Here is a 13,861-nt window from a genome sequence, read left to right as displayed (position 1 = left end):
TATCCTAACTGAGGACTAAGGTCATGACAAGTCTGAACCTTTCCATATAAAATTAACGGTTTTTAGTTAACCAAATAGAAAAAGGGATACTCAATCTTGGAGTGAAAGACAAATCACACTGGTGTTTTATTGAAACCTCACTACAGTCTTGGTGGAACGTCATAGCCAAAATGCTATTCTTTAATAGGCCTTTGATTCCACTGAAATGCATGCCACGAAACACCAAATGCTAATTTCAAAATGTGACAACAGTGCATAGTATCTGATATATGTACTTTGTGATTATAATAGTGACACATTGGTGGTTAGAAATAGGGCAAATACTATAAAGATTGTATTTTCTGCTCATATAAGTGTTGAATATGTTGTTTGGACTCTGAAGTTTGAGCTGAAAATAGCTTTATTTAAGAAATAAATCTTGTTTCCTGTGTTATCCAGCATAATATAGGAATTGGAGAGCCAGAACTAGGAACCTAATATGGTCAGCTGATATCTGGGCACATCAAACAGAGATTTCATCTGGCCCTGAGTTGGCATTTAAGAAATTTTTTTTCTTTTAAAATTTGTTCTGTGATAAAAGTTTGTGTTTTGAACAATGTCCTGACCCTAAAGCGTGGGATACATATAACTGTAATACAAAATAAAGAGTCAAGTAAATCAAAAAAACACATTTTTTTAAAAAGTAGGAACTCGTTATACCATATGGGCACATCTATAGATGTATATGGCAGAGACAGATATGGTGGAAACCTTGTCTAGAGCCAGAGCCACACTAATAGATTTGCCAAAACAAACAATTGATGGTGTATATTGTACTTCCTTTACAGTACATAAAGATAAACATTGTCCTGAATCAACTCCACACTGTGCAGTATGAAACCACAGTGTGCAGACAGTTTGCATCGTAATTTCCTCAAAGAGTAGTACAGAATAGTGGGTTTTGTCAGAACTGGCATAGAGAACATATGCTGACATTCTTTTAAAGGTAAAAGAATATCGAATTGGTGTGATTAATGAGTGAAGTGGGGGTTAGTATTTTAAATACAATGCTATGTTGTCACTTGTAATCATATAAATATGGCACGAAGAAAGGAATATAATGGCCATAATAACACAAAAAAACAAAATGCATTTAATTGTATTCAAAGACCAGGAGAAGATAATACTACTTTGTACAGCACCACTAGAATTCTGAAATATGTTGTAATCCTTCATGCTAAATGTTCAAATGTGAAAAAATATATTTGACCACATAAATATTTTTCTCCATCAGTATATACAGTTCAGGGCCAAAGACATCATAAAATCCTTCCCTATAGTCCTTAGGGGATCCCCATCGAGTCCTGAATAATTCATATGCTGTGTGATGCAATCCATATGATGGTGATTCAGAATATTTTTTAAAAGGGAGATGGGGTGTCATGCACAGAACTGAGATAACATAGACCACAGCCGGACACATTCAGTTTGCAAACAGTCAAGAGAATACAACTCTTCTGGGGAATAGGGCACTCCAATGGTAAATTATACTCCACAGGTGTTGAATGTGTTTAATGGCTCTGCTTCTGCGTGTGTCAGTGTTCTGGGTTGTCTTGGACATTGTGCTGATGAAATCATTGCCTAAGTAGGAATAATCACAGAAGTGTTTTTGTTAATGTTTATGTATGTTATTTTTTGTTGTTTTTATTCACAAATAAAAGAATCCACTATCCATTTAAATCAAAAAACCAAAATACAGATACAATACACAAAAGAAATGTCTGAAGTAGAAACTGAGTATTGTTTTCAATTCTGCTTCCAGACTCTTTGGACTCAGTCCTGCTATCCTACCTTAGGTAATTAGTCCCATCTGGAACCTGAGTGAGGGCTGTTGAGTCAGGCCCAAGAGATTCAAATGAAAATGTTTCAGCAACATTTTGGTTCTAATAGTGATGTTAATGTGTGGCACTGTTTTATGATCTGTTTCCAAGGAAACAAGTGTCTGCAAGACTATAAACCTGAGTTTTATGTCGACAGCTAAACACTAGCATATTGCAAGTGGAGACACTCATGCCCCAGTACTTCTTGTCATATATATAATATTATTATTTTTTGTCAAAACAGGCCTTTCCCATTTGGGCCCTTTTCTACACTCACCTCAGTCTTTTCTAACTTGATTTCTTTGTGTTGTGGTAGTTACTCTCAGAAAAACAGTGCATACACTGTAGCATAAGTATTACTGATATTATTATAAAAAACAAATAAGATGAGACTTGAACGTGAAGAGAGGGAGACATCTACTAACAGAGTTCTCCATATCATGGCCATAGATTCTCTATCCTAGAGTATTTTATATCAATTCTATTCATCTTCAGACAAGAAAGTTAAATTAAACGGGTGAGAAAAAGAGATGCGTGAAGGATAATTACTAAGAAGGTGATTGCCTCATTTGTCAAAACAAAATCACAAGGGGAAAGTATCTGCTGGAAACTCCAAACTCAGTTTTGGGCGGTGCTTTTTAGTGGTGCTGAGTGCCCTAAACTGTGACAGAATTTCTGTCAATGTGTGATGAGGGCATTACAGGATCGGGTTCTCAAGTTTCATCTCACATAGTTCCCTCCTCTCTCTAGGAAGAGGCACCACATTCTGGAATCCCCAGGAAATTCTAAGTCTTCCTGGGAAATTCAGGCTGCTTCCCTGCAGATCCCAAGGCAGTAATGCATGTAGCCTGGCATGCCACACTGCAGCCTAACTTCACTCTTTTCCACTTGCTTTTTCCTCCCCTCCATCAGTGTAAGGTTCATCCAGCCCTACAGATACTCTACATCAAAAATATTTTGTCCTTTTTTTGAACATGTACCAAGCCCTTGCTTTCAGAGATGGAATCGGAACTGCATCTACCCTGGCACATTTAGGATCCATAATTCCTAACAGTTGCAACTTCACCGGTAATAGCACCCATGGAGGCTTAGTGTGGAGAAGGCAGCCATTTTTACCACTGGCCCATGGATATTTCTGACTGGTGGTTTAAACACAGTAAGAACCAAACAGTGCCATATAACTGTGTTTCAGTAAGCGAAAGACAAATCGCCAGGGTCAGACTACTCAGTGAATCCTGTCTACACTACGGCCTCCAAACTTACGATCACTGACTGGGTGTGATGGGGTTTACAGACCCTTCACTAAACCAGAGCAAGGCATGAGGCAATATTGGGGTAGGGAGGCCCGACCCTTCGGGAGTTGTGGGGCATGCTCCCTGCAGAGGGATAATTTAAAAGGGCACGGGCAGCCCAGGGGAAGGCCAGGAAGAGATACAGGCTTCAGCAGGGAGTGAGGCTGATATCTGGAGCTTTGGACAGTGTGACTATGACACTGGTGAGAAGATGCTGGAAGCAGTGGTCTAGATTCCTCCCACCCCCTGCTTTAGAGTTGAGAACCCAGGAGAGACCCCAAAGAGCAGGATTCCCCCATCCCTGTAGCAGACTAAACTGCTGCTACTAAGACTGATCACTCCCTAAAGGGAGAGACCAAGAAGGGATGTAACTTGGGATGGACCAACAAGTAGTCTGGACGTTAAGCCCTGGGTTGGGACCTGCTGGAGCAGGAGAGCCTGGGTCCCCCTGCTTTATCCCCCACTCCCCTCTATCATGACAGACCCCTGAGGAGAGGAAGAGGGGAACCCCAAGAGGGGCTGATTCTTCCCATATATGACCTCGCAGAGCCCCCTCTAGAACAGAGAGACTAAAAAGAACTATGGAGCCATGGCCTGACCACTTGGCCAGATGGCTTTTGGACTGACCCACTACACTGGGTGAATCCAGGAACTAAATTTGTTGTGTAGATGCAGACCAGTGTGACCCACAAGTTTGTTTGTTGTCTTGCAAATGAAGCCTGGGCTCTCTGGCATGTCAGAGTCTCTCAGTGCAACAATCTGTTCTCTGACTCTAGGCAAGATTTTTCTTCCAATTGTTGGAGCACAGTTTTCAGAAATGCATATATGTTATACATATATGTAACAATATGTAATACTAACCACCTAGATATTGCAAACATCTTCAACAACCGTTCTAGTCTTTCAATTTGAATGGATGTGATTTCTCAGTTCCCCACTCCACACTATATAAAAGGTTTAATTTCAAGTCTGTATCCCTTAAACCAGAGATCGGCAACCTTTCAGAAGTGGTGTGCCGAGTCTTCATTTATTCACTCTAATTTAAGGTTTCCATGTGCCAGTAATACATTTTAATGTTTTTAGAAGGTCTCTTTCTATAAGTCTATAATATATAACTAAACTATTGTTGTATGTAAAGTAAATAAGGTTTTTAAAATATTTAAGAAGCTTCATTTAAAATTAAATTAAAATGCAGAGCCCCCCGGACCGGTGGCCAAGACCTGGGCAGTGTGAGTGCCACTGAAAATCAGCTTGTGTGCCACCTTTAGCACGTGTGCCATAGGTTGCCTACCTCTGCCTTAAACTTTATAATATTTATTTTCTAATCTAAATTAGTCTGTTTCTGAACATGTGTTGTTCAGGTCTTTCCCCCAAACTCATTTCAAAGAAAAGTGTTCGGGTGAAATCCTGACCCCACTGAAGTCTAAGCTGTACTCAGATTGATTTCAGTGAAGCCAAGATTTCATCCTGAGTATATGAATATTATAACAGTTACCAATGCAACATCTCAGTTAGTTATTTCTTAAAAATGGAGAAAACTATCTGCTTGTTTTTCTAAAATAATGATAAACTTAAATTCCTTGAAGATTTAGTCAAAGAAGGATTGACACCTATATAGTCTTTATCTTTACAATTTCCTAAATATAATTTAGCTCAGATATGCTTGTTAGTCTTTTCAGACTGGAACGTGTTACTAATACACGTCTTTACTCAGAAGAGGTAGTAATTGCTTAGGGACAAATGCTGCTTTGGGATATGAATGGAGCTAGGATTCTGGCTCACTGTACTGGAAATTACATAAGCATCTGAAGGCAAAATTTTTCCTTAATAATCTGTTGATTCTATATCCATAGAATAAAATATACACAGTGTTACATGTCTACTCAAGCTGATACCAGGAAAGGTGTATTTGAAATGGCTCCCATACAGACAGTAATATAATTTTTCTGTCTTAACTAGATAAGCAAAGGACTATTTAAACTCTCAGATCTTTTTGAAAAGTCAGTTCATGACTTCCTTGTTAGTACCACACTAAACAGAAGTAAATGGATTAGATCTTTGGTGTTGGTATTTAAAAAAAATTAGACTGAACATTTCACTATGTTCATGTAACTATTTTTTTTAATTGCTAATAATTAATTTTAGGTTATATCAAGCTTCTAATATATATAATTAATTATTACATTAAATAACCGAGGATTTATTCAGGTAAACAGTGCTTGAGACATACCAATGGATAACATTTGGACATTTGAGGAAAAAAATATGCTTAGGTATCCTGCACAGTTATTCTGTAGCATATAGTTTCATCTTGTTGCGAGCTCTTACATAAATTCATGTTAGATGTAATGGGAGTTGTGTGTGGTAATCAAAAGACAATACCCTACTGCATATGTGGAATGGTTTGTTTCTGGGCAATGATAGTGCTGTATTCTCAGTAGATTAAAAGGTGTGTTTGTGTAACACACACAAACTAATCACATAGCCTGATATGTTTATGTGTTTCTGCATAAATAAATAATTGCAAAGGTTCCTGGTCATTTTGTGTCAAAGAAGGAAACTATGACAAGTACTAAATATTTGTGCACTCTTATCTGACGTTTGCATACAATAAGTCATAAAGGAAAAGTAGTTCCCAAAATGTTTCCAACAAAATCTTTTTGATTAATTTCTAATGTACATTTTCAGCTTGAGTTGTGGCATTGGCTCTATTTAATACTTTTTGGTAAAGAAGTTGCTTTTGTTTTCAAGGGAGAAGAGAAACTCGTCTTTTTTTTGCCTTTAAAGAAATTAATAACGTGGCAGAAAAAATGTCAGGCACAAGCAAATCAACATAGTAATATGTGGGTCTCATTTTTCAGTGCCCTACTTAAAACACCCTAAAGGGGACTGATTTTCAGAAATTGCCAAGCATCCATCCTTTAAAAATCAGTCCATTTAAGGTGTCTCAAGTTAGACACCCAAAACCACTCATTACTTTTGAAAACTTATGGCATAAATTCCAGCTAAAACCAAAATTACACTTAAAATGTGTTTTTATAAAGCATATTACTGAAAGGTTAATTTTAAATTATATTTTGTTGAGTTTGAGACATTGAAAAACAGAGGACAGAGGTGTATGATGTTTTGGGACTTATTTCTGGAGTTATTAGTAAACATCCCTTGCTCCAGAAGGAATGTGTTGACTCTTTCCACGATGAGAGTTAACAGGGACAATTTCATTCCTGAAACAACTCTGTTGACTTCAGTTTTTGATTTATAGTTAGAAAAACAAATGTAAAGTTATCAGAGGGTGAAACAGAATGCATCAAATCTTGAGAAGTGAAGAGCAGCTGCCCTGGCATCAGTGAGAGTTGATAGTGCTCTGCACTTCTCAGGATTTAGTGATTTGGGCCATAATAAAATAGGTTAGTTGTGTCTGCAAGAAGAGGCAGTGTTCTGTCATGTACTCTTTAAATCTTTCTAAAATGTTCCATGAAACCCACTAAGGAACAACGTGTCCTCCTCAAGTCCCATTCTTTGGCCTTTCAAGAGTACTTTTTAAGACCCAAGGCCTCATTTCAAGGTAGTTAGGCCTATGTTTAAGTTCCTGGCTGAAGAGGGGTCTTACTTCAGTTCATTTTTAAGAGTGGTGAATATTGTTTAACATAAGTGAAACAATAACATTAAGAAACAGTTTCTTCTTTTGTTAATATTGTTAATGTTGTTTTTGCTTCTCAATGACGAGGCGAACTTAGTGATCCAATGAATAATACAATCATGCTACTGTTCTCACAAACATCTTGCCATATTGTAGCATGCCACTGAAGGAAAATTATTTGTCTAGGGGAAAATAGACACAATAGAAATTCTTTTTGGTGTAAAGAAAAAAAAAGATGGGAGATTAGATTAAAATGGGTGTAGTAGTACTAGCGTTTGAGGTGGTGAATTGTTATAAGGTCATATAATAACTCTGTTTCTGAATTAATAGTGTTATATGTTGATAGCTTGAATGTGTATATAAAATGACTGGGGAAAACCTGTAATGCTTTATTTGCAATCAAATATAAATTCAGTACTTCATTACTAAAGCATGCAAACAAAATGACTGAAATGTAATGGCAAACCAATTAGCTTATTTAAGCAGTATCCTATTTGCTGATCAAGACAAATTATTTTGAAGTTTCCCACCCGTTGAACTCAATAGAAATTACCTACCAAAATCGCTGAAGTTTTAAAAAGCTGCTTTCCTGTAAATGCATTAACAAGCAGTGGGGAGTTCATGTATGTGTGTGAGGCATGGGAGGTTCATGCAGATAATTCTGTAAAACAAAATCAATAAAGCTGATGACAGATTAAGATGCTAAAATTTGTAAAATTAGACTACCGTTTGGGTCAACACCGCAGCACTATTGGATTTTCTGTGGGTTAATGCTGAAAAACAGGATTATTGAATTTAGGATTTTCAGCATATCCCCTCTGGGAGTTCTTAGGAGGTCTTTATAATGCTTCACACTTAAGTTGACAACTATAGTGACATAACTGTCCTTGCCTTAGTAATCATTGTCTAATCATATTGGAAGGGGCTGAAATGGTTTATAAATGATTATTTCTAACAAACAGTTGGGGGGGTTGTCTGGCCATAGCCTTCTTTGTCTGGTGGTCATTGCTACCTGTCTGCCATCTTCCCCAGGAATTACAGTCACAGATTAAGACCTTTGACTGTCATAAATCTGCTTCCCAATATGTTTGATTGGCAGGGGAGCTCACAAGCCATCCCAATATAAATAGGATTTTAGCACATAAGGTGCTGCTCCAAAGTAAAACACGCTGTTTTGCAATCGACTTTGCTGGCGTTGTTTATTCATTTCTCCTTTCCCATTCCATGTGTATGCATGTCTGTATGTGCATGCATGTGTGTGTGTGTGTATATGTAAAGTAGAAGCTGAGATCAGATAACAAAATGAGTTACTGTATGCAAGAAATATATGAAGTGCATCCTGCTGCTGGTAGCAATTGCTACATGCAGTCCACCGATTATTGCACATATATTGAAGATAGTCAGGGTTACAGCAGTTGTGATACTCAGGTCCTGCACAATAACAACATATATATGGAACAGGCCTGGGCGGTGAATCAGCCATATACCTGTAGTTACCCTGGAAACGTGTTTAAAAGCGAGTACTCTGACATGGACATGGCCCTGAATCAGTACAACCAACCTGAATATTTCACAGAAGAAAAACCTACTTTTTCTCAAGTGCAGTCGCCATCGTATTCTCAGAAGAAAGGTAGGGGCAATTTATTTACATAACCACACAAAAAGATCTGTTTTTGTTTTTTTGTTTTGCTTTAAACTTGCAGTTGCATCAGTTGGCTCAGATACATCTTTGAATGTGAAGGCTGCTTGTTCAAAATTGAAAGCAGCAGCAGGTTGCTAGGTGATTGAAAGATTTTCTGTGAATGATGAGGATTTCCAAGCACTTTTTTCTTAATCTGTAAAAGCCATTTTCAAATATATCGCTAGTTCTGCATATTGCATGTTCGTTAATGTTCATTTACTGTATTTCATCAAACTGAATGAGAAAGTTTCCCTTGCAAGATGTGTTCATTGTGTGTCCTTCAGTTTGGATGTGCTTCATATTTTCTGGTTATATAAAAATAATTTTTGTTTGTCCTTGACATCATTAAATGTAAATAGTGTTTAATTGCTAAGTAGCTCCATATCAAACAGAATTTGTTAAAAATAGAACTGTAAATGTTCATGACAAAAATAAATGATTTAATTTAATATAACTGATGTGCTTAAAATGAAAAGCTGAAAAGCATGTAGTTTCTAATTATTTAAGGCAATAAAACTGGAAATTCAAGAATAAAAGATAATGCAATAATGACACTTTATTTTCCCCACTAAAAAGTTGATCTAATCCAAATGTTTGTAGAATCTATTCCCCGTCGGGTTAAATCACAGTTCATTTTTAAATTTTCCATAACATTCCTTTATAGAATTTCCCCTGTTGTTTTTAAATGGATAAAATAGGTATAATTTTTCAAAAAGAACCCAGAATATTAGCAACTGTGTGCAAATAATTTAACATTATGCATTCTATTTGAAACTTGCTTAAAACTTGATGCAGGCATTTTATAAATATACATTATATATCTGCATTAAGATATATTTCACTTAGCCTAATTAAAGAATATAAGGGCAATATCGTTTGTATCAAAATGGTGCCCTTTAGTTGTTAAGACCTGTGTGCAATTAATCAAAAACGTAGTGAATCTGATGTAACTAGCTAGGGAACAGACACTATTTGCTATTTTAAAGTGGCTCTGTAACCAAAAGTAGTCTGTTTAGTATTATTAGGAACACTGAAAATCCTATAAGAAATATTCATTAGAACTTGGTGCAATAAATCTGTAACTTCAGTAGAAAATATATCTCTGTACTGTATTTCAAACAGCATAGTATTTCATGATGATAAAGGCATTTGTCTAAAAACTAATCCAAATCTAGGAAAAGAAAACCTAGAGAACGTGATCATATTAAAGATAAAATACTGCATGTTTTTCTACTTGTAACATTTTAAAGGTCTTTTTAAACTAGGTGGTTTTAAGTGATACATTTGTAACTTTGTTGTAGACTTTGTTCATATCTTTATCTTTGGCAGTAAGATACCAGTCATGATGAATTTATCATATAAAATAGGGATTTGCCACTGCATGTGTCATTTTACTATGTTAAAGAATCTTAAGTAATAATTATCTATCTCAAGGCTTAAAACAAGTTGTTTTAGCACATAGACGTGATATTTTTAGTAATCCATGAGCAATATTCCTACCTGTTGGTAGGTCTTAATTTCCAAATATAGTGTAATCATTTTTTAAAACTCCCTGTTCAGTGTTTGCAATATATTGCACCAATTTCATCAGAAGTCTCAAAGATTTTCATTGGGAACAGGCTCTTAATCACACTTAAATGTTGGTGCCTGTTGAACGTTGATCATGTACAGAGAACATGCACAGTTTTTATGGATTCTTTAAACCTTGATCTCTGTGGACAGCAATAAAATATCAAACCTAGTCAAACGCTATGTTTGCCAAACAGAAGAAATCTAAGAAGTTGCAGGCATGTTCGTATTTCTTTTTTATGTGATGCTTTCAGCCAAACTGTCATAAAGTTAAAACATCTGTTAATCCTGTCCTGACAACAGAAGGCACTGCACAGGACGTGTGTGTGTATATTGATCCAAAATTGATTTTTTTGTTTGTTAGTGAAGCCTTAGTAATAGCTCATTAAGGCAAAATTAAGACTCAAGGCAGGTGTCCTGGAGCAGTCCTTATTGTTGAAACTGAGCTTTCTGTTAGTTCCATGAAATTCCTATTAGTCTCAATAATGTTCAAGCTGGTCACTTTGTATTCTCCAGTAATAAAGTTGTGTAAACTTTTAGTCTTCGATTTATTCCCTATTAAACGATAAAAAAAATTCAAATCCTTCAGATGCTAAAGGAAACCAATGTTAATCAATGGATCCTTACTGCCTTCCTTACCTCTCAACCCCTCACAGAGAAATTGAGGATCTCACTAATAAAAATCAAGAACAAAAGGCCCATGTAACATGAGGGATAGTTACTGAAGGAGAATAATAAGTTCTTAGAAAATTAAGCCAAATGATCTACAACATCAGAAAACACGTTATCCTACTCCTAGCTATTATTGCACACTAGTAATCTCATTATTGTCTGTTTTAAATCATAGTCCTTGATGACACACCTGAATATTAAGGAAAAATTGTGTAAGTTCCTGAAAATCAGGGGCAGTTGGGTGGTGTCTGCTTCCTAGTTTTTGTGGCAGTCAGTAACTTTTGTGCTGTACTGCACGTTATTGAAAGATGGCAGCACATTATTATGAGAATTTATTATTTGTATGTTGGTCGTGCTTAGAGGCCACGGCCCGATGTAACAGGCAAGGCAGATACAGAGGAATAACTAGCTCTGCTTCTGTCTGAGGTAGCTATTTGTAGCCATTAGAGCAGAGAGCTGAGTGCTCTTCCCAAAAGGGCCAGAACCTACAAAACTGTATTCACTCTAGTTTCCCTGACTTCAATGGACTGCTCACATAAAGTAAAGCTTTGCAGAATAAAACACCAGTTAGCTGATATCCAGTTTTCTGTTCCATGGACTTCAATCTTAATACAGCCTGATGAAGGGGGCCAACATAAGGTCTTCTTTACCATTTAAGCCTTGCATAGGGGCTACATGGCTGTCAGGCAGCTGAATTCCTAGACGGGGTGTCCATGTACCATCTCTGCACCAGCCTTGCATAGGCCAGTGTGGAGAAATATATTGGGGCAGGTAGGGATGAGCCAGTTGAGGGGCCATAGAAAATATGCTTATAGAAGTCCAGAAGCCCCAGTATCCCATGACACTGGTGTGACAGAACTGTGTATGCTATTCCCTCCTGTAGGCTGAAACGGGATGGGACTGCAGAACAGGTCCCTCCCTGAACCTAGCTTTGGGTTTAGATTTCACCTCCCCTGCTGCATAAAACCCATGTACTTGGGTGAAATCCTGACATCAGAGATATTGGTGGCAAAACTCCCATTATTTTCAATGGGGCCAGGGTTTCACCCTCAGACTTTATGCAGGTGGAGTAAATTTCACCCTGTATGAGTAAAAAATATGCACATCAATAAAGATTTGTAATCTGGGACACTCTGAGTCCAAGGTCAGATGGTGACAAAACATTCAACCTATCTGTGTCTGATTCCCTATCTTTACAACAAGGTTAATGTCCACATTTGCAAAACTCTTTAATATTGTGGGATCAGAGGTGCTATGTATTTATTATTCTTATCTCTTTAGACCTTTTCTGCCAATTTGCCTGCAACTAAGAGTGCATACAGTATAGTTGTCACAGTATACCAATTAATTAGTCCAAACTGAGTTCCTAACAGTGTGAAAGTCATTAGGTTCTTTTCTGAATCACCAAGAAAATGTGAGATAGAGAATAGTTTGTCAAAATGTCTCCTTAAAAGAGCAATATAATATAATTAATTAATTAACACACACACAATTAACAAAACAGTAAATAGAGACTGATCATTTTGTTATCTCTGGCCTTTGCAAGAAAACAATTGCCTGCACTTTAGCTGTCATCTTCAGGGCTTACAAAAAATAGGTATTCCTGGCTCGAGTGAGTAATTTAGAGATGATTGTGATCAGAAAAGGGGCCTTTTTGCAACTGAACAGATCAGTGTGCATTTGGAGTCATAGCTGCTTGATTTTTTGCAGTGACAAAAATGTTTTGATTACCTTTTACCACTGTTACCCAGAGCTAAAAAAGCTATGGGAGAGAAAAGGGGATTCTACATTTGCCTTGCACATCACCAGCAAAATTGTTAACTAAGTGACTTAGGTTGCTGTTTCATTCACTTTCAGTGAAACTTAGGCTCCTAAGTCACTTCTGAAAATAGGACATAGACTCCCAAGTCACTTAGATGTTTCTTTGAAATTTTGAGCTTAAGTCCCAAATGCTTAATATTGGTAATAAGGCCCAAGTCAAAAAGAACACAGCTTGACTTTTTAACATTATTTACACTAGCACATTCTGTATCCATAGTTAGCCACAGATGCAATTGCTCGAATGCTGGCAGCAGTTTAAGTGATAGTGCAGGTAGAGCTAAACTGTTTTCAACCCCATGTCAAGAACATTTGCTCAAACTGTGATATTATTGATAATGGTTCTGAGCCCAGCCCAAGTGTTTTGAGTTAGCCCGTATTAAAAAAAGTCACATCTGTACTTGTAAACTGAGCACCGTTGGAATCCCTGTAAAGAAAACAAACAGGAAGCCCTGAAATGGCATCTTTGCAGTCACTTACCAGAGTTTAGTCCTGCTGCGAGACAAAGAATAATATAAAGAAAAGTCAAAAACGCAGGCCAGTAAGCTACTCAGCTGTCCAGAGAAGTGTGAATTTGTTTAATAACATTTTCTCTACTTCAGTGCTTTACAAAACATGAAGCACTTTTTCTCAAAGATAACTTCTGAATAAATGAGGAAGAGAAAACAGGCAGCTTTGAAGAGGCCCAGTCAAAACTGATCAAACACAAAACTGGAGACAAATAATAATAATACATAGAATCTTTCCCCATTGTTCGGATGGGAAACATTTGGCACAGAAAGGTTAAGTACAAAAATGGCTATTGTAATACAGCAATTCAGTGCCCATAACAGAATAGAACTCAATTTCCCTGGCTCCCAGCCCTGTGCCTTATCCCAGGAAAACACTCTCTCTCTCTCTGCCTCTCTCTGCATTTGGATTTTACGCACACACACCACCTCTCTCTGCATTTTGTTGATTCTGGTCACTTTTTTATAATTGTCAGGTGTTACAATATGTTAGTGTCAGATTGAATCATCAGAACATTAATGTAAATTTATCTTTCAGGTTGGATACAATACAAAATAGGTCAATATAGTAATAAATTTTCTTTCTTCATTTTCACAGTACATGCAGTGTGTGTCAATACTGTCTTAGGGACAAGTCCCAGAACACTTATGTTAATGAGAAGCCCTTTCTCATGCAAGTAGTCTCAGTGGGGGAAGTAAGGATTGCAAGAATAGGTCTGTGTATACTACCATATGCTTAGGGCCAGTGATGAGCTGCCAAAATATTAACAATAGGTTCCCTCCTCCTCACCCCATGAGGGGGTCATGGCTGCCCCCCCGGG

The 13,861-nt window shown here is 37.1% G+C and overlaps 1 protein-coding gene across 11 annotated transcripts in view; it reads left to right on the top strand.

Moving 5' to 3' along the window:
* The window catches only part of THRB (thyroid hormone receptor beta), a 285,137-nt gene that overhangs the window by 245,944 nt on the left and 25,332 nt on the right, over positions 1-13,861 (top strand). The window lies entirely within an intron of this gene.

Source organism: Gopherus flavomarginatus, chromosome 2 (assembly GCF_025201925.1).
Source record: "Gopherus flavomarginatus isolate rGopFla2 chromosome 2, rGopFla2.mat.asm, whole genome shotgun sequence".
In the NCBI taxonomy this organism is placed as follows: domain Eukaryota; kingdom Metazoa; phylum Chordata; order Testudines; family Testudinidae; genus Gopherus; species Gopherus flavomarginatus.
This window is presented reverse-complemented; position numbering and strand designations above follow the sequence as displayed.